This window comes from Enhydra lutris, unplaced genomic scaffold, assembly GCF_002288905.1.
Source record: "Enhydra lutris kenyoni isolate GAN:26980312 unplaced genomic scaffold, ASM228890v2 scaffoldscaffold73, whole genome shotgun sequence".
Classification (NCBI taxonomy): domain Eukaryota; kingdom Metazoa; phylum Chordata; class Mammalia; order Carnivora; family Mustelidae; genus Enhydra; species Enhydra lutris.
In genome coordinates this window covers 4,618,677-4,638,098 of record NW_019154157.1, presented here as the reverse complement: position 1 = coordinate 4,638,098, position 19,422 = coordinate 4,618,677, and the positions used below count along the sequence as shown (strand labels likewise).

The following is a 19,422-nucleotide window of genomic DNA, read 5'->3' as shown; positions in this document are numbered from 1 at the left end:
CTTGTATTTGTATTCACTGAACACACCACATGTGGTGCCCACACATGGCTGAAAACCCCAGGAAACCTTAGAGCCCCCATCTATCTCCCTGACAGTTCTCACTGCAGCCAGCTTACAAACCAGGGGCCAGGCTGGGGGTTGAATTTACTTTAATCTCTACTCCTTTCTTAGGGTCTCATTCGCCATGGAAAAAATGAGACTTAATTCCAGAGGTGCTCTTTAATTAAGGAGGACATTAGAATTTGAAACAGAACACAATTCTCAACACTGCCAACTACAAAAATATTGTGCAAATGGCCAATATATACCCTACACCATATACACCACTCAAATAAATAGGCAGGGGTTTTTTGTTTTTGTTTTTTCAGCTCAATAACTAGTAAAGAGGAAAGACTTGGAATAAGATCCCACTTTCTGGTTGCTGCTTTCTCCTTCATAATATACACCCAAGGAAGCCACACTAGAGTGCGCCCTCCATTGATGTTTACTTCGGGAAAAAGAAAGGATTCTGACCAAAGTACCTCATAAACCTATAGGGCTTCGAATCCAAGAGGTCAAGAATAAAGGTCCACACTCTCATTTCACATCAAGGTTCTCTTGCAGGTTGTTTCCTAATTCATTTCGCAAAGGATTGTTAATTCACTAGTCTAGCTTCTCCACTTTTCCACATAGTGGGAACAAACTGAAAACTTAAAGCAGTATGGGGTATTTAACACAGGGAGGATATACAGAACTATACAGACGGTTTTTCCTTTTATATTGTCTATATTATAGACAATATTGTCTATACCATGTGGGTAAATACATCCTTCCAAACATAAATACTGCACAAGTTAATTAATAATAGGTAGGACTCGCAGAATAACACTAATTCCTTAATGCCCCCAATTCTCCCATTTGCACTGTATGATATAATTCTTTGTATAGCCTAATAATCTATTCCCAGAAGAAAAACACAATATGACAAACTAAGTATCACAACTGGGGAAGTAAGAGTAACATGAAGATTTGAAAGCACAGTTCTTGAAATGAGACAAACCCAGGTTTCACATCCCAGCTCCACCACTCGGGAGCTCTAACCCTGAATCTGCTCATTTGCAAAATGAGGACAAGAACAGTATCTGCCCCACTGGGTAGCTGTGAGGATTAAATAAGTGAATGCACAGAAAGTTTCCGCTTCAGTATCTGGCACACAGAAAATGTTCGATATCTGTAAGCTCTAATTATCTTTCTTGTCACTACTTCTCAAAGGGTAGCAAGGTGACTCACCATCCCTGCAGATCTTAGGAGTAGGTAGAACAGAATCTCCCACAGGTAATTTAAAAAAAAAAAAATACAATCTTCAAAATTAATTTTGAATTATACAAGTAGTACATGAAGACATTCTCCTTTGCCAGAGATAATTTAAGTGAATTCCTCCTTGGAGTCAGAGGGCTGAATGAGATAATGTCTTGTAATCTCTCGTAGCTCGAAGAACTGATGAATTTCCCAAGGACAAGGGCAAAAGGGCAGCACCTCCACCAGGACCCGTAATGCAAGTGGGATTCAGCCAAGCTTCACTTCCCCCTGCAGCAGGGTTATGTGCCCTCTATGGCCGCCTTGAGCTCTCCCTGAGACGGGCAGCCCCTTAATGGTAAACACATTGTCCAGCAAAATGAGAGGATGGATGTGTTTCCAGCTCAGGAAACTTAATAAAAATTCTTTATCTATTTTATTGAAAACTCAGTTCTGAGACATTACCTCAGAGGTCAGGCCTGAAGACCAGCCACTCACTCACTATTTCACGTAGAGACCAATTCACTGTTCCTCAGAGCAGCATCTTTGAGATTTCATTTCTCTTGTTGTGATTAAAATGAGGACTCTCAGCCACTTAAATATAACATTTCAATTAACATTCAACTAAGAAGTTAATTCTACACATAAGAGAGGTGTCTAATGTAAGTAACTGGCAAATCATGGTCCTGGAAGACAGTCGTGAGATTCATAAACCATTTTCAATATTTCAAAGGCCTCTAGGAAACTGTAAAGTGTGCAAACTAAAATGTCACATTTCTTTGGTGTGCCTGGAATTCCATCAGCACAGTACCGTCACAATTATATTCATACTGATCATTTCAGTGTGATGTTTTTCTTTTTAATGTCTTAGAGGACATACAGAGAAAAGACTATACAGGTGTTTCTTGTTTTATTTATTCATTTATTATATTTCAAAATTCAAAACTCCACTTCACTCTTAAGATTTCAAGCTCAGTTTTCTGATTATTCTCTTTCTACTCTCACATTTAAAGAGAGACTGTTTTAAATTCACTTACATGCTTTAAATTACATTTATAAATTTAATATATTCAGTTCTCTTTTGAAGTTCTCTAGTTATCTGACAGAGAAAGAATGTAGGTAATTCTTTTCTTCTTAAAGATTTTATTTACTTACTTACTTATTTGAGAGAGAGAGTGTGAGCGGGGGGAAGGGATGTGGAGAGGAAAGGGGTATAATTTCAAGCAGACTCTGTGCTGAGCTCAAGCAGACACTGTGCTGAGCAGAGTCTGACTCAGGGCTCAATCTCACAACCCTGAGATCATGACTTAAACTAAAATCAAGAATCAGATGGTCAACTGACTGAGCCACCCAGGGACCCCATAGATAATTCATATAAGTAAATGTTCAAATATGATCATTCTTGGGCTCTCTAATATTCCAATATTGTTTACAAACTTAGGCATTCTAATTCAAAATCACAAGTCTAATCAATTACTCAGAGACATATATTAAGAATCCCAAGGCCAACCCATTAATCTAATAAGCCAAATTCTTTTAAATTTTCAAAGTATATATTCCCTAACACAAGAATATTAGTATTTGAATTTGAATCACATCTATATTTCAATACATAATTCTAAAAAGATGCTTACTCACTAAGGAAATGATTATGCCCTCCCAAACAGTATTAAGGCTTATCTTGAGAAGCAATGTTGGGGGTTAAGTTAGCTGCTTGAGGCTGTCTGGTGATTGAGAGACTGGCTGAGATGGAAGCCTACAAACGGAGACGTCAGGAGATTACTCCCACCCCCTGATGGCAGGGTGGGCCCCTCTCTGTGGCTGGCATGTAACAGACTACAGAAGCTAGAGAAGGAGGCAAGCCACTAGCCTAGGGCCTGAGTTTTCTAATTTTCAAATCATCATCTTCGTGGCTATGCCCTTGACAGGAAGTTGGAATCTGAGTATCACAAGGCAATATCTGACTCAGTGGTCAGAGCTTTCAAGAAACATGGCCATGACAGGTTTTGATTAGCATTAATTTATAAATGGGAGACTGAACTCTTTATTATTTAGTACTGAGTTTGTGGGGTGCCTGGGTGGCTCAGTCAGTTAAGCGTCTGCCTTCAGCTTAGGTCATGATCTCAGGGTTCTGGGATTAAGCCCTGCATCAGGCTTCCTGTTCAGTGGGAGTAACTTCTCCCTCTCTCTTTGCCCCTCCCCAGCCTCCCTCTCCCAAATAAATAAATAAAATCTTAAAAAAAAAAAAAAATCCAACTTTTAAAATATGAGAGACTGGAAAGATGCACAGATGGGAACCACAAAAGGCCCTTTAGTAAGGGGAACTTCGGAAGCTATTGGTTTAGACAAAGAGTTGGCCAAATCCCACCCACCACCTATTTTTGTAAATGAAGTTTAATTGGAACACAGTCACACCCATTAGTTTGTCTATGGCTGATTTTGTGTTACTATGCAGAATTGCATAGTTGCTACTGGCCCAAAAAAACCTAGTCTTTTACTGAAAAAGTTGGCCAGCGCCAAGTGTAGAGGAATAGCCACAGAACTGGAAATGAGAACTGGACTCCATACCTGACTCTGACACTGCTGGGAGAAACAAAAATATAATATGTATGAGTTATCAACTAAAAGGTAAAGCGATTCACAAATACACGGTGGCATATGATTATTAATTAATGGAATCATCTTAATTTATTTAACCTATTTTGAGCTGTGTTTCACAGTCTAATGCAGGGAACCAATGATATGAAAACATGAGAAAGTGTATACTTTGAAACATTAAAAGGGCTATGAGATAGGTTACTTCTACTCCATATCCATTAAAAAATATCCTGAATCAGAAAGCCTCTCCCTTCCTCCCTCTCCCCGCCTCAGTATTTCATATTTCATATGATTAAAAGCAAAACAAACACATAACAAGGCCATGAGCATTTATCCTACACTCCAAGACAACTGGTTATTAGCCACGTCAGCTAGCTGTAAGACATTCTCCACTCAGTTACTAACTTTTTTAGGACAGGAAATTAAACTGTATTTATATGCAGTGAGGACACAACTCAGAAATAGCCACAAAATTATTCAGTATCATAATTTGTGCATATGAATAACATGCTACAACCCTCTTTCCAGAAAAGCCCTGGGCCAATATGGAGTGATTCCACTGCTATCTTCTGCTCCAACTCGATTGATAAGGCAACCTCAACAGATTTTCAACAACTCCTGTCCCACTATCCAAGAGTAGCGACAGCCATTGGTTAACATCAATGACAAATCCGTAACCAAAATAAAGAGTAAAAGTCCAGTATAGGACCGTGAGAAATAAGATTGTGAAGTCTCCGATCACCCTTTTTAAACCGCTGCACCAGCTTTTACAGGCCTGAGTTGAGGATGGCTGCAAGATCAAGAAAGGAGGGGAAGAGGTGGATGATGGGGTATTTCTAAAACACCGAAGCCAGATAGTTAAGCTGTAACTGCCACGATTAAACCCATAAATGCAAATGGTGTCTCATCTTCCTAGAAGCATTTATCTAAATGAAACAGCTGAAACCAGAGAGAAGCTGTTCATTTGCAATAAGTTGGATGCTGGGATCTTTTTTTCCCTCATTTCAGACTGCCAGGTTCATCTCCATTTAGCCCTGCTGGAGTCTTTGAAAGATGAGGACATTAGGGGAAAGATTCAGGTTTGTGTTCAAAGGCCACAAAAGACCTGGCACCATCCTCTGGCAGAAGCAGACTACGGGGACAGATGCGGTGGTCGTTAACTCGCCCAGCAAGCCCCAATCAATGTTCTGCCCCCTGCCCATCCCCCAACAGGAGTTATCAGTTACATAGTTGTTTTAGAAACATGACAAATTCATCACTAACAGTAGCAAGCCAAAGAACAGCATAATATGGGTATAAAGATACCCAAATATACACCCTTCCTGTTAAATGCCGAGACAGGATTTAGGTACTCTAGTCCCTGCTCATTCCATAAACATAGTTTGTTCTTGCTATCATTTTCTGAAAAAGTCCCATAATTTTAAAGACACCCACAAAAAGTTTACATGTCTACGTAAAAATTGTAAAAAAACAAAGTAAAAAAAAACAATAAAATTCAGAGAATTGAAACAAAATATTAAATTAAAAGAAAATTAAATATTCCTGAGAAGGGAGTGTATATTTCTACTTCTGGGAAATTTTCTAAATATAACCTAAAGAAAAAACCACCATATAAAATATCTATATAATCAAATGACTTTTTATAGGAACACATTTCAGTAATGTAACGGAAACAACTGTTTTGACTTCCAACTACTTAAAGTAAATGATGTTTTGCATGTTTCAAACTTAAGGGAAATAGTCATAGTATGGCATTTTCTGGAACTTATTTTTTTTTCACATTAACATTCTTAGTTTATTAATCCTCTCATGAAAAATCTGCACAATCACCACAGATAAAGCCACTGCAGCATCTTTACTCCTTCTGTTGTCCAATCTCCAGTTCACTTTTTGTCAGCACCAACATTGGCTTTCGCAGTCCCCCTGACTTTCTTCATTCTGTTCTTGCTTTCTTTTCGCTATTTTCTTGAGGTCTTTTTCTTCTCATACAGACCATGTCTTGCAAGTCTATGTTTGGGTTCATTTTTCTTTGCATAATCCAAGGAATCAGATATCATGCCAAAGCCAGTTGTCTTGCAACCACCAAAATGGGTTTTGAATCCAAATACAAATATGACATCTGGTGTGGTCTTGTACATTTTGGCTAGTTTTTCCTGAATTTCTGTCTTAGGTACTGTTGCCTTTCCAGGATGAAGGACATCAATAACCATTTGTTTGCACTGAAGTAGTCGGTTGGTCATGAACTTCCTGGTCCAGATAGTTACTGTGTCATTCATGATGGCGGCCGAGCTCTGGTACTTATTTTAGTAACAGATTGAATCTTCAGGTCAGATTTTATTCACATTCCAAACACCAAACCTGCAAGTTACCTAAATTACCACTAGGTAACAATACAATGTCTCTGCTAAGCAATGGCTTCTTGCTCCCTAGCGTCATCTCATACATTGCATATTGATTTGTTCACTATATCCTGTGTGTGAATGGAAGCTCCATGGGGCAAGGATGTCATTGTCTTTGTCACTACTGTGACCTCAGCACTCAGCACACAATACCTGGCACATAGTAGGTAACCGATATATACTTATTGTGTGAGTACATGAATGAACAATGAGGACCTTAATTCCATATGGTGGTAAGGGATAGAGGGGTGAGATCTAAGAGCTAAAACAGTAGTTCCTGGTATCTGGCTAGATGAGGCGTTGAGGGAGAAAGAGAGAAAGAATCTATGGTAAGAGGTCAGGTTTCCTGTTTGAATGACCAGGAAAACAGTGGCATCATTAAGTGGAATCAGAAATTTATGGAGAGAAGTGAGTTTTGAGGGGAAAGTAATGAGACCTGGTTTAAAAAAGCTTAGTTTGTGTATGTCTGGTAGGCCAGTGGGTATATGAGGAAAGGAAGGATAAGTCTGAAAATGCATTTTTGGTAATAGTTATAATGATGAAAATATATGTGATCATATAAAGGGAGAATGTAGAGAAAAACAGTGAACAATAAAGTTGAAGAATATCAACATTTGGTGAGTGAGTATATCTTGAAAGCCCAAGAATGAACTGAAAAAATTCAAAGTGCTAAAAGAATCAGGACAGAAAAGCCAAGCAAGGAAGGAGACTATCTCAAACAGAGTGCTCATTCAGGAATACTGAATGCGCAAAAAATGTCTGGTACGCTAAGAGGCTGAAAAGTATCCCTGGGATTTGATAAAATGGCAATCAGTCAAGAACCATTGAAAAAAAGGGGTTCGTATACTAAGGAAAGAAAAGACATGCTATAAAGAGTGGCTGAGCCTGGAAGTGGACTTCCTCCCATTAAAACACATAGAAATCTCAGATATAACCACATGTTAAAATCTCCCAAGTGCTAGAAACAGAGGGAATTCAAAACCAAAATATTAAATATGGGAGCCAATAGAGTGGTGGTTCAGGGGCCACCAAATGAGGAAGATTACCTGAATGGGGAGAAGAAAACCTGGCCATAGGTTCACAGAAGGCAGAGAACCAGAAATGATACCTTTGTATAAAACAAGGACCCTGGAACCGTTCTCCTCTAACCTCCGCCCCAGCAACTCCATGAAGAGGGGACTAGAAAACCTATCCCAGAAAGACTTAAGAAACCTTGTTATCTGTCTTGTTGTATACAAATATCATACCCAGTTAGAGATTAAAATCCTAGGACTATGTGATACACAGCTCTTTTTTTTTTTTTTTTTTTTAAGATTTTATTTATTTATTTGACAGGCAGAGATCACAAGTAGGCAGAGAGGCAGGCTGAGAGAGAGAGAGAGGAAGAAGCAGGCTCCCTGCTGATGCAGGGATCAATCCCAGGACCCTGGGATCATGACTTGAGCCGAAGGCAGAGGCTTAACCCACTGAGCCACCCAGGTGCCCCTGATACACAGCTCTTGAGTCTGAATTTAAACCTACCAAATTTGGGGGCACCTGGGTGGCTCAGTGGGCTAAATCCTCTGCCTTCCGCTCAGGTCATGATCCCGGGGTCCTGGGATTGAGCCCTGCATTAGGCTGTCTGCTCAGTGGGGAGGCTGCTTCCTCCTCTCTCTCTGCCTGCCTCTCTGCCTACTTGTGATCTCTGTCAAATAAAAACAAAAAACAAAAAACCTACCAAATTTTATGGAATCTCAAACCAAGAAATCCACATTAAGAATAAGTTCTAGGGGCACCTGGTGGCTGTCAGTTGTGTGTCTGGCCTCTGCTTGGGTCGTGATCCCAGGGTGCTGGGATCGAACCCCAAGTCAGGCTCTCTCCTCAGAGAAAGCTTTTCCCTTTCCCTCTGCAACTCCCCTTGCCTGTGTCTGCTCTCTTATTCTGTCAAATAAATAAACAGAATCTTTAAAAAAATAAGTAAATAAAAGAAAAGAACAAGTTCTAGACCAGGGAAACATCTTAGTTTCTTCAGCAGAAGCCAGTGCAAAGCCGATCTGCAGAAAGTCTTCCACAGTCACTCCTAATACAGATGATTGCACCATTTGAAAAAGGCACAGACCACACAAGAAAGACATTCTCCATGAGGACATCACAAGACACAATGAATTAAGAATCTGAACCCCTGATATGTGACATAATTTAACTGTGGTTGTCATTAGTGCTAATACCAAATATCTCCAGTCCTTTGCCTTCTAGGCATGAAATATCACAACTCTTAGCCCACTTGTAGGTGAGTAACATGTGTTAGTTCCAGTATAAGGCCCTCTTTTCACTCTCACGTGGTAACCAGTGATGCTCAAGATGGTGGCTGATCTTTCAGTGTGGGTCTCTGAGTGACTACAATAAACAGAGACTCTCTGATGACCTGCAAAGAACATACAGCATTAAAAAAAAAAAAAAAAAAAAGCACCTTTGTAGTACTAAACTACTAAGATCTGGGGGTAGGTTATGATTGTAGGATAACCTAGCCTGTCCTGTCTAAAGTGAGTTTGGTTTAGAAAAGTTTATAAAATAAATATTTCAACATGATTAAAGAGTTTTGTTTTTTTTTTAAAAGAATGACTACAGAGTCAGAAAGTGTCAGTACTAGCTATAGATTATGTTTTTGAGAAATATGGCCCACATTGGCGGTAAAGAAATAGCATAGTAGCTTAAAAGGGACACAAGGTCAAGGGAATTTTGTTCTAAAATAGAAGAGACTGAGGCGCCTGGGTGGCTCAGTGGGTTAAGCCTCTGCCTTCGGCTCAGGTCATCATCCCAGGGTCCTAGGAGTGAGCCCCACATCGGGCTCTCTGCTCAGCAGGGAGCCTGCTTCCCCCTCTCTCTCTGCCTGCCTCTCTGTCTACTTGTGCACTCTCTCTGTCAAATAAAAAAATAAAATCTTTAAAAAAATAAAATAAAACAGAAGAGACTTAAAGATATTTGTAAGGATGATGGTGAGGAGAAAGAGGTTAACTAAGGGTTAAAGACAGAAAAGAAAAACTACATTATCACTTACTTAATTTACTAAGCCGTTTAAACAAATGCTATAGAAATTCTTAACTGATTCTTACCACCATTGTCCTCATAGAAAACTTACCTCTTCTCTTTCTACGAATTAAAAGCCACTGAATAAAACGTCTCCAAAATTTTTCCCAAAGAATAAAATACTTGCCCTCCATACTCTTTTAGTTCTCCTATCTTCCACCTTCATTAGGAGAAGCCAAATATAATGTTATAAACGTATTCTAGTTGGAATTATTTGGTGCCTTAAAGTGGTGGACATTACTTAGCAACTCTGTTGTGACTGGTCTCTCAGAGCTTGGGCCCTGCTCCTAGTAATTTGTTCTTAAAACCGTGAACAAAAGGCTGAATGTGCACAGGTCACACAATGGAATTTCATGTTCTAAGGGAAATTCCTGTTCTACAGTTAGAAGTTCTTAGATGGGATCTTCAAAGATACATTTTCAGCATTTTATATATGTTCTTCAGTCTTATTCTCTTCCCTCACTTACCAGGAGAATTCAAAGAAACAGCCAAATGGAGGACAAAGACATATTATGTGGGGCAGGACCAATAATTCTCCATCTTTACCTCAACTGTATTAGTTTGTGAGACCTACAAATCCTTTTTTGTTAGTATTAGAACTTCGATATTTAAATTTCCCACTCATTTTTATGAAGGGTGAAAAGCAAAATATACAAATAATTACACAATTGCACCCGCAACAAAGATGGCAATAAGACATCTGCAAAGTCTAACACTGCTGCCAATTCACAGCACAGCAACCGCAACAACAACAACAACAAAATGACTAACAATTTATAAAGGAGGAAACTCAAAGGCTAACAAGAATATCTGTAGGTGCTCAAATTCATTAGTAATGAAAGAAATGCAAATTAAAACAACAATGAGGAAGCATTTTATTCTTATTAGGTCACCAAAAATTAGAATGTTGAAGAATGCCAGGTCTCCGTTGAGATGTGGGACACAGGAACATATTTGTGGATGTATAGACTAATACATCTACTCCAACAAAGAATCTGGCCATTTTGGATCAATCAAGTGTATGTATATCCTATGACCTCACACTTCGACCTCTGAGTATATGTTTCAAAGAAATTCTCATACGGGCCCAGAAAGGAACAAATACAAAGGGGATCTTCAAAGAACTGCTGTGGTAGGAGGAAGCTGAAGGCCACCCGGTTTTCCATTATTGGGGAGGAGTCAACTGGTAAAATGTGGTAGATGTGCACATATCATGGACATGCAACAGCTCTTCAGAAGCAATTTATTACTGCTGTAATTGTTGTAATTTCCCTGATTACCCATCTGCCTTTTTTCTGGATTGTGAGCTCTTCAAAGGCAGGGAATGAATCTTGCCCATCTCTGTATCACAATCACCAGATGTTATTCCTAACCCATAGTAGGTGTTCATTAAGTATTCAATAAATGAATAAAAATGAATTTAATAAAACTTTTCAGATGCAAAAACAAACTACATACAAAGTCTGAGAATATAATTTTCACTTGTACATAAAACAACACTCTGACAGTAATGGCAATAATGGTGGCAATTTAACATTTTGTTTTTTTTCAGTTTGGACTCAGCGTACTAGAGATAACAAAGTAATTGATGTTAGTTCAGAAATGCTTAGGTATGTCACAAAACTAGAAGAAATGGCTGTAGCTCTAAAATATAAGACAAATGTTAGAAAAATTTAGTCCAGACTATTGTAGAGATCCTCAGATCAAATCACATTTCTAAGAAAAAAATGCATTTCATGTTCAACGGATGGAGCATCAAATATGAAAAGACAGCTCAATGGGTTTGCATCATGATTTTTTTAAAAAAGAACCAGCCAGCCACCTTTATGTATGATGTCTAGAATCCTCTAAGAGCAGCTATAATGGAAATGTCAGATGAAACTACTTCACTATTTGCCTTTAAAAGTGTTGTGCTGCATTTTAAAGACACTTAGATATTTGGCATTAAAAACTGTGGTGACAGGGTCACATGATTTCTCTCAGAGGAAATTGCAAGGAAAGGGGAAAAGGGCAGAAGGAGACGCTGTCTGGCAGTAGAGGCAGAAAGTCAGTTTTCAGCCCCTACTCCTGAGGTTTTCCTCTAATCACAACAAATCAACTGTCAATGCATTTATCAGAAAAATGTCTTGCCACAATTCATGTATTTTCAATTAATGCTCTGTTCTCTTAGATGAATGCTTTGGAGAAAAGACGGGAACAGATGCGGAAGACGTAATAATTTATTAGGAACGAGCAGAGCCTGTGCTTTGTTTAGGGCAATCACATGTCCTAAAGGATAATCTCATGGGACATAAACATACCTCTGAACAATTCTCTTTTTATGAGGCAGGAGTGGAAAGGTAGAAAACTAGTAGTTGTGATTTTGAACTATAAAATTTTGCATTAAAGGGAACAAATTTTGGACCAACTCTCCAGGACACTACTGTATCTGTTCTTTTTAGCAAATGGGACAGAATTGGTATATTTTATCCATCTAGAAAAGAATGGGACTAAAAATTTCTTATTTCTTTTTGATAAATGATAGGAATTGCAACAAGTCAGACAGCTAAAAAATAAAACCTCTATTTCTTTGTGGCAAGAACTAGAATGATCATCATAGAACTTCCAAAAAACACTAGAAGGCTAAGTTTCCTGGACTCGGGACCAGTTCTGCTCTAGACTAAGGGTTCACTCTTAAGACATGCCAGAGGGCTGCCCTGTTCTTTCATGGGACACTGGTTATAATTACAGGAGAGAAGAGCACAGTGAGATGAGCCCCATCACCTATTCCTATTTCTGAAGCATCATTCCTAATTTCCTCCTACTTCTTCTCACCCTTTGTTCTGGGAAGGAAACTGTCACTGCACTCACAGTGCAAGACCAAAATAGGACTCCTGTGTCCTCCTACAGGAACTTCCTGGAAGGGATCCTTCAACTGTGTTTGAGCCTCTCTCCCCTGCCTGGCCCGCCGGGGATGGAGGTGGTAAAAATCTACACCTTTCTCTTAGCCTGAGGATATCACCCTAATTTAGATTCTTGATTTCTCCCAAGGACAATTAGCTCATCCAACAAATAGTTACTGAGAATCTACTTGGCGTGAAGCAGTATTGTAGATGCTGGGGATACAACAGAGCACAAAATACTACCAAAAATTCTGTTGTCATGGAACAACATCCAAGTAGGAGGAAACAGATAATTAAAAAAACTAAATAAGGCATTGATGTAGTTAGTTGAGGAGAAGATATCACATGCTCTGGAGAAAAATAGGGCAGGAAGAGAGAGAGGGAATATTGGCAACAGGATGATCTATGCAGGCCTCACTGAGAAGGACAAGTGTACCTGAACCAGGGTAGGGAAAAGCAAAAGAGGTTCGAGAAAAACAAAAGATCTGGGCTAGAAGGGTCTTGCAGGCCACTGTAAGAATCTTGGCTTTTATTTGGGGAGATGGGAACATCTTTTACTAGTTTTGAGCAGCGAAAGAGGCATACTCTGAGTTACTGTTTTAACCAGATCCTTCTGGTAGACGTTAACAGGTGTTCCACATAAAAAGAATTTGAACAAATTTGAGTCGCCCTCCCTACTTTATTAGCCCTCCCTAAATAATCCCTTTATGATTAACAAAGTGCCTTTACACATTTAAAGCTCTGAGAACTCATGCTGGAAAAGGCCTACTAAGTTTACTGTTTAACCTTAGGTATCACACACCCACTATGTCTATAAAACTTTTATTATCAGAAGACCTTCTCACATCTTCCAGGACCAGTTCAGAACCCAGTCTCAAGAACACAGGGCTAAATGATCTTTTAAGGTCCTTTGAGATCCAATAAGTTTCTGTATCAGAAATATTTTAATAAAAGATTCCTAACGAGGGGCACCTGGGAGGCTCAGTCAGTTAGGCAGCTGTCTTCAACTCAGGTCATGGTCCCAGGGTCCGGAGATGGAGCCGCGCATCAGGCTCCCTCAGTGGAGAGCCCGCTTTTCTCCCTCTCCTTCTGCCTGCCGCTTGCCTACTTGTGCTCTCTCTCTCTATCTCTCTGTCAAATAAATAAATAAAATCTTAAAAAAAAAGAAGATTTCTAACAAAACCACTATTACATAGGGTCAATGAGATTTGTTACGAAAAATAGATGAAACTTCAGGCTTTAGCTATCTATCCTTTCTCTCTCTTGGTACAGTGAAATAATGACAAAGAGAAGAGAATCAGGAATACTTGGAAGCAAAATCAGGGCTAAAACCTCCCTCAGCATACTGTGAAACTAGGCAAAAATCAAAGTCAAAGTCATCATTCTGAATGAGGACCCCTCACTGATGCTTGGTTGTCACACAGGAGTAGCTCTACAGCTTGAACTATTAGGACTAACATAACCATGCAGCCACTTGAATTTGACATAACCCATATCCATTTGTATATGACACAAATGTTTATCTCAGCTACAGATTTTGTAAATTAGAATTTATGCAAACAATAGTTCTGAGCCACTAAACTAGAAAAATAGGGTTTTCCACACTGCAGCAAGACTAAATGAAAGTTACATTTTTCAAAGCAATATATTCATTATCCAATTTGTTTCTCTGATATTCTTTTATTCACATCAAAGTATCTCAAATAAGTCTCACATGCCCACAATATCTCTGAGTCACTGAAACTTAATATAAACTAACAGCCTATTTCTAGAGCTTCATCTCTGATACAATTAACGAGATTTTTTTCCCTTTAAAGTTAAAAATTATGTATAAAGTAAAATCAGTCTTAATGAAGGGACCTAGACTGACAGATCTAGCATAAGACTGTTTCTTAAGAATCCCAACGAGTCATGTATCATACACAAATCACTCAGTTAAGCCCTAAGTCAGGGAATAGCCAAATATTAGCCTGAAGGGTCTTATTTTTCTGTCCTCAGGGCAGGGAAATATGACAAATCTGTCATCCCACAATGATGAACCAGGGCTTTCCTCAAAGGGAAGGGTAGTTCAGGAAACCAGAGAATGACTATCACAAGTCAGTCTTTCTTTTTTTTTTTTTTTTTTTTTTTAAGATTTTATTTATTTATTTGACAGAGATCACAAGAAGGGAGAGAGGCAGGCAGAGAGAGAGAGGAGGAAGAAGTCTCCCCGCCGAGCAGAGAGCCCGATGTGGGGCTCGATCCCAGGAGCCCGGGATCATGACCCGAGCTGAAGGCAGAGGCTTTAACCCACTGAGCCACCCAGGGGCCCCACAAGTCAGTCTTTCATGAGACCACGAGAGGTCCAATGTGGTTGACAAGTGAATACAGTCAGTACAAGGTAGGAGCCAACTTACAGAGCCTAAATAAGGGATGCAGGCAGGGGTGGGTCAGGAATTAGGACTCGAAAAAAACAGGAAGAGGAGGGCAGGCAAGCAGAGAAGGTGGTCTACAAGAATTCCAGAATAAAGGTTACGATGGACAAAGTGAATTTTAGGGAAGCTGATGAGCTGAGGGCAGGTGTCACACACACTGGCAGAGCTGTAGGGAAGGAAGTCTAAAAGAAGGGTTTGAAATTTAAGAGCAAGGTCTACAATGAAGACATAATTCTAGTGATTTCTGAGTGACCTCATTTTCCCTTACAGGTAACAGTCCTGAATATTAGGTTAAACCACACGAAACTACCAATATTTTATTTTTTTTTTGACCTACAAAAATGACAACTGTAACAAGATGGTCTACTTTATCTGTGAGCTCCTTGGAAAATACGTAAATGTACAGTATTTGTAAACTAGAATCTGCAGCAGATATTTCACAAATAGTCTGGAAGGAATAAAATGACGAACATATATTTATGTATGCCCATGGATTTTTTTTTTAATGTGGTTTGAAAAATTATTCTTATTAGCAACTTACACAAATTACACAATTAATGGAACTGTAAGACTGATGGATTGCTCAATTGTAATTTCAACCAAATGTCTTTTGTGGGGTCATACATACAATGCATCCAGCCTATGATTTTTCCGCCTATGTGAGGAACCAGTAACTACTGCTTTCCAAATGGCTTATCAGTGCTCATTAATTCACTCCCTCCCAGTCAGTCTTTGTGGAAGGAAGAAATGAGAAGCTCTGAGCACCAGATCAGGTGCTGAAATGCTTCCTCTGAGACAGCACCTCTGTCTCTACATCTGCAAAGCCAACTCCTGTGGCTTACTGCAAAAATTAGAGAAGATATTGCATGTATCCAGCAGGACACAGAGGCTCAGTAGACGGTAGCAAATGTTATTAGATAATGTCACAGTGTTGCCAAATGACCAGCAGCACTACTCAAAACTCATCTCCTATGCCAGGTTGCTAATGACTGACTGATAGCAACTTATTTATACACTCAGAATTCTAAGACTAATATTAGAAAGAGTAATGTTGAAACAAAAGGTCAAAGTCATTTGGCCAAGATAACATAGTAAATGAGTCAGATACTCAGAAAAACTATGCAGTAACCACTGAGTCATAAAAATCTTACTGTAGAAAACAGCCTTAAAAACTTACCAACATCCCGTGGCGCCTGGATGGCTCGGTTGGTTGAACGCCTACTGATTTCAGTTCAGGTCACGGTCTCACGGGTTTTGAGATCAATCCCCAAGGTAGGCTCTATGCTCAGCGGGGAGTCTGCTTGAGATTCTCTCTCTCTTTCCCTCTCCCCAATCTCTCTCTCTCCTCTCTTTCTCTCTCTCAAGTACATAAATCTTAAAAAAGAAAGTTATCAACATTCTTTCAAACACACCCAGATAGAAGTGAAGAAGCCCAGTATTTCAAGGATAGCAATAATGATTAGAATTATTAAGAGTTCTTGGGGTGCCTGGGTGGCTCAGTGGGTTAAAGCCTCTGCCTTCGGCTCAGGTCATCATCCCAGGGTCCTGGGATCGAGCCCCGCGTCGGGCTCTCTGCTCAGCAGGAAGCCTGCTTCCTCCTCTCTCTCTGCCTGCTTCTCTGCCTACTTGTGATCTCCGTCTGTCAAATACATAAATAAAATCTTAAAAAGAATTATTAAGAGTTCTTATAGATTTTTGCGGGGATGAAATGGAAAAAAATAAGAAAGTGCCAGGTAAACTGATTCTAGTCAACCTATGTCCTGTTCTTTCTTCTGAGGATATGGATAGCAAGTGTATTACTTCCTCAAAAGGAATCATGGAAAACAATACCTATAAACGTATTTGTAAACTGGGTGACAGTCATGTTCACTGATGAGATAATGATGCCACTACACTGTGGTAGAGGGATTGCACTGATAGCCCCAATTCTTCATTCCTCCCACTGAGGATCTGATATGGACTCTGGGCTAACCCAAGTTCATTTGCTTAGGGCAATAAGATGTAAGCAAATGTGATATAAGCAGAAGGTTGACAAGCACTTGTTACTCTACCTTCACTGTAAGTAGGAGCATGCCCAGGGGGATCTACTGGAGGATGAGACATGTGGAACACAGTCTGTTTGAACCAGTTGTCCTAGGGGAAGTCTCAGGTATGAGAGAGAGGCTAGGGAAGCTGCCTAGCTACTAGTCAGCTGACTTCAGTGGACTGCAGACATGGAAGGAAGCCCTGCCAAGCCTAGCTCTGATCAGAGATATGCAAGCAAAAATAAATGTATATTGCTTTATCTTACTGCATTACTGAAGCCACAGAAAACTCATCGACATGACTGTTAAACATGTGAAAATTATTTACTCACTAACTCGACAAAAACCCCGACTCCACCAGAATGACTACATGACAGCATCTCAACAATGATATGAGTTGTGTATATTTGTTAAAGATTTATTTATTTATTTATTTAAGAGAGAGAGCTCGAGAATGTACAAGCAGGGGTAGGAGGTGGGGTAGAGGGAAGGGGAGAAGCAGACTCCCCACTAAGTAGGGAGCCCGACATTGGGCTTGATCCCAGGACCGTGGGATCATGATCTGAGCCAAAGGCAGATGCCTAACTGACTGAGCCACCCAGGCGTCCCAAGTTGTATGTATTTGAAGAAGGATTTGGGAAATCACTCTTTTTAAGGTGTTTGTAAACAGATTTTAATGAGCAGTTGCATCAAATAAGGAACCTTTCCTATTATGATACTTCTAAACTCAAAATCAGAAGGCATTAAGGATACTGAGTTGCTAAGATTCTATCCATTTGAGAAAACTGTCTTGCATAGTAACAGACTTCCTAGATGCTTGTGGGGGAGTAGTAAGGTATTATACTAAACACGGGCTAAATGGCCTATAATATCTTTCCTACTTTCAATTTCTGTGATTCCTTATTCTATACCTTGAAAGAAGTCAGTTACCTAACATACAGAAACATTAGTTTCTAGGGAGAAGAAAAAGCAGCTGGATTTCTAGTCCTATTTCCTGGAAAGACTTCTCTAGTATTCAAGAGTCTAATCTTGGCATATCAATCTAGAAGAAACTTTATAAGCTGGGAAATTCATTCCTTTTAATAGCCACACAGGACATGAAAACAGCTAGGTGCCAGGGCAAATCACACTTAGCAAATGGGAACAAGGCAAGCCAAAATATCTGTTTCTGAAATTTGGTGGGAGGAGGAGCCAAGTCATTGCTTTTCTGTGATCCTTTACCTATGTCCAATTCTTTCTATAACCAAGAGAGATAAAATAGAATGAGAAGAAAACATGCATGTTTTAGAGTTATAATACTGAATGTGCTAAGACATATAAAATATTTTCATTTCTTCAGAGGAAAATCATCATATAAATTAGCCTAGCACCACTGATCCTAGTGTCCAGTCCCCACACATGAATTAAACTGGGTGGTAAATAATCAGAAATGGTCATTCTCTAGACATATTAAAGCCAATCACACCAATTAGAGTGTTTCTAAAGTCAAACATTAAATTCAAAGGTTTCAGTAATTGTTGTGCAATCTCTCTAAAATGATTGATATCCCACATTCCTAGGTAATAGTACAGGACAGAGGTCAAGTCCTTTGGGACCAGAGCTGGTCAGCTTCAGTGAAATCCTTTTACTGACATTTTCAAAGTTTAATATCAGGTATTTTATCTTATTTAAATCTAAAGGGTATGTCAAAGTCAAGTGTGCCATCAAGAACAGGCTCTTTTTTTTTTTGTCCATTTAGAATGGAGATGCATACTCTGTACACTCAAGAGATTAAAAGCAAATGGACTATATGAACCAGATTAATGGTCTGGCCCCAGCAGCCCTAGCAGAGTTTACTTAAAATAAAAGCTTCGGATGCTGATCCAACTTTTTAGATTTAACCGAGGTTCTCACTCAAATGGCCCTTGTAACCGTATTTGTACTGAAATCCTCCAGCTCATTCTTTCCAAGGCTGCTAGAAACAAGAATATTGCAGAGAAACGGGATCCAGACTACTGCCTGCAGTGGGCGCAGGAAAGGAGTGCTACAAGTTCAACAGCAGGGACAAGGTGGGGTGTGTGCCAAGAAAAATCCTTTTAAAAGACTGATTCATAAGGTTGGGTAAAAATCTTTTCATCCAGGTCACTGAAACACATCCTTGAAAGCAGACTGACTTCAAGACTCATCTATGTTAATGATATATGTGGGAACGAAAGCCAGTTGCCACGGGAATGCATACTTAGTAGCAAGAACCACTGACCCAGAGCAGGCTCTGTGACATACTAGTTTGAAAATATCTGATTCTAAGAGAGAATCAGTTTTCCTTTTAAGTTGTAATGAGAATTCCAGATCTTCTGCAAGTATGCATTTAATGGGAAATGCAATGATCCTCACCATACCTTTATGTCGAAGTCCTACTTTTTCCCCCCCTTTTACAGATTAATGAAGAATTAGCTTTTTGTCAGCGGTGGTGGTGTTCCTTACCTAGACATCTAGTTCCTTAGGTATTAGCTCTTAGACATCCTTCACTTAATCAGTCTTTTTGAGAAAAGCGGTAACATTTCTTTGTCAGTCAAAATTACTTAATTTCTACTTCTGTATTTTGGTGAGAATGAGTAGCACAATTACTCACTATGGCAATGCACTTTTTCTTAACCATTTTCTATTAAAAAATCTTTTTACACTCATGATCATAAAGAAAAGACACTCTATCTTTAATAAAATGCCTAATTCGGGTCTTTACGTGCTGGCCAGTGTATATTTGAATACTGCCAACACCCCGCGG

General features: G+C 39.4%; 1 protein-coding gene and 1 pseudogene across 2 annotated transcripts in view; both read right to left on the bottom strand.

Moving 5' to 3' along the window:
- Window positions 1–19,422, bottom strand: part of LOC111160024 (tetratricopeptide repeat domain 28) — a 596,564-nt gene that overhangs the window by 238,311 nt on the left and 338,831 nt on the right.
- Window positions 5,655–6,159, bottom strand: LOC111160046 (annotated as a pseudogene). Its single transcript, XR_002641449.1, has one exon. The product of XR_002641449.1 is annotated as a 40S ribosomal protein S24 pseudogene (transcript).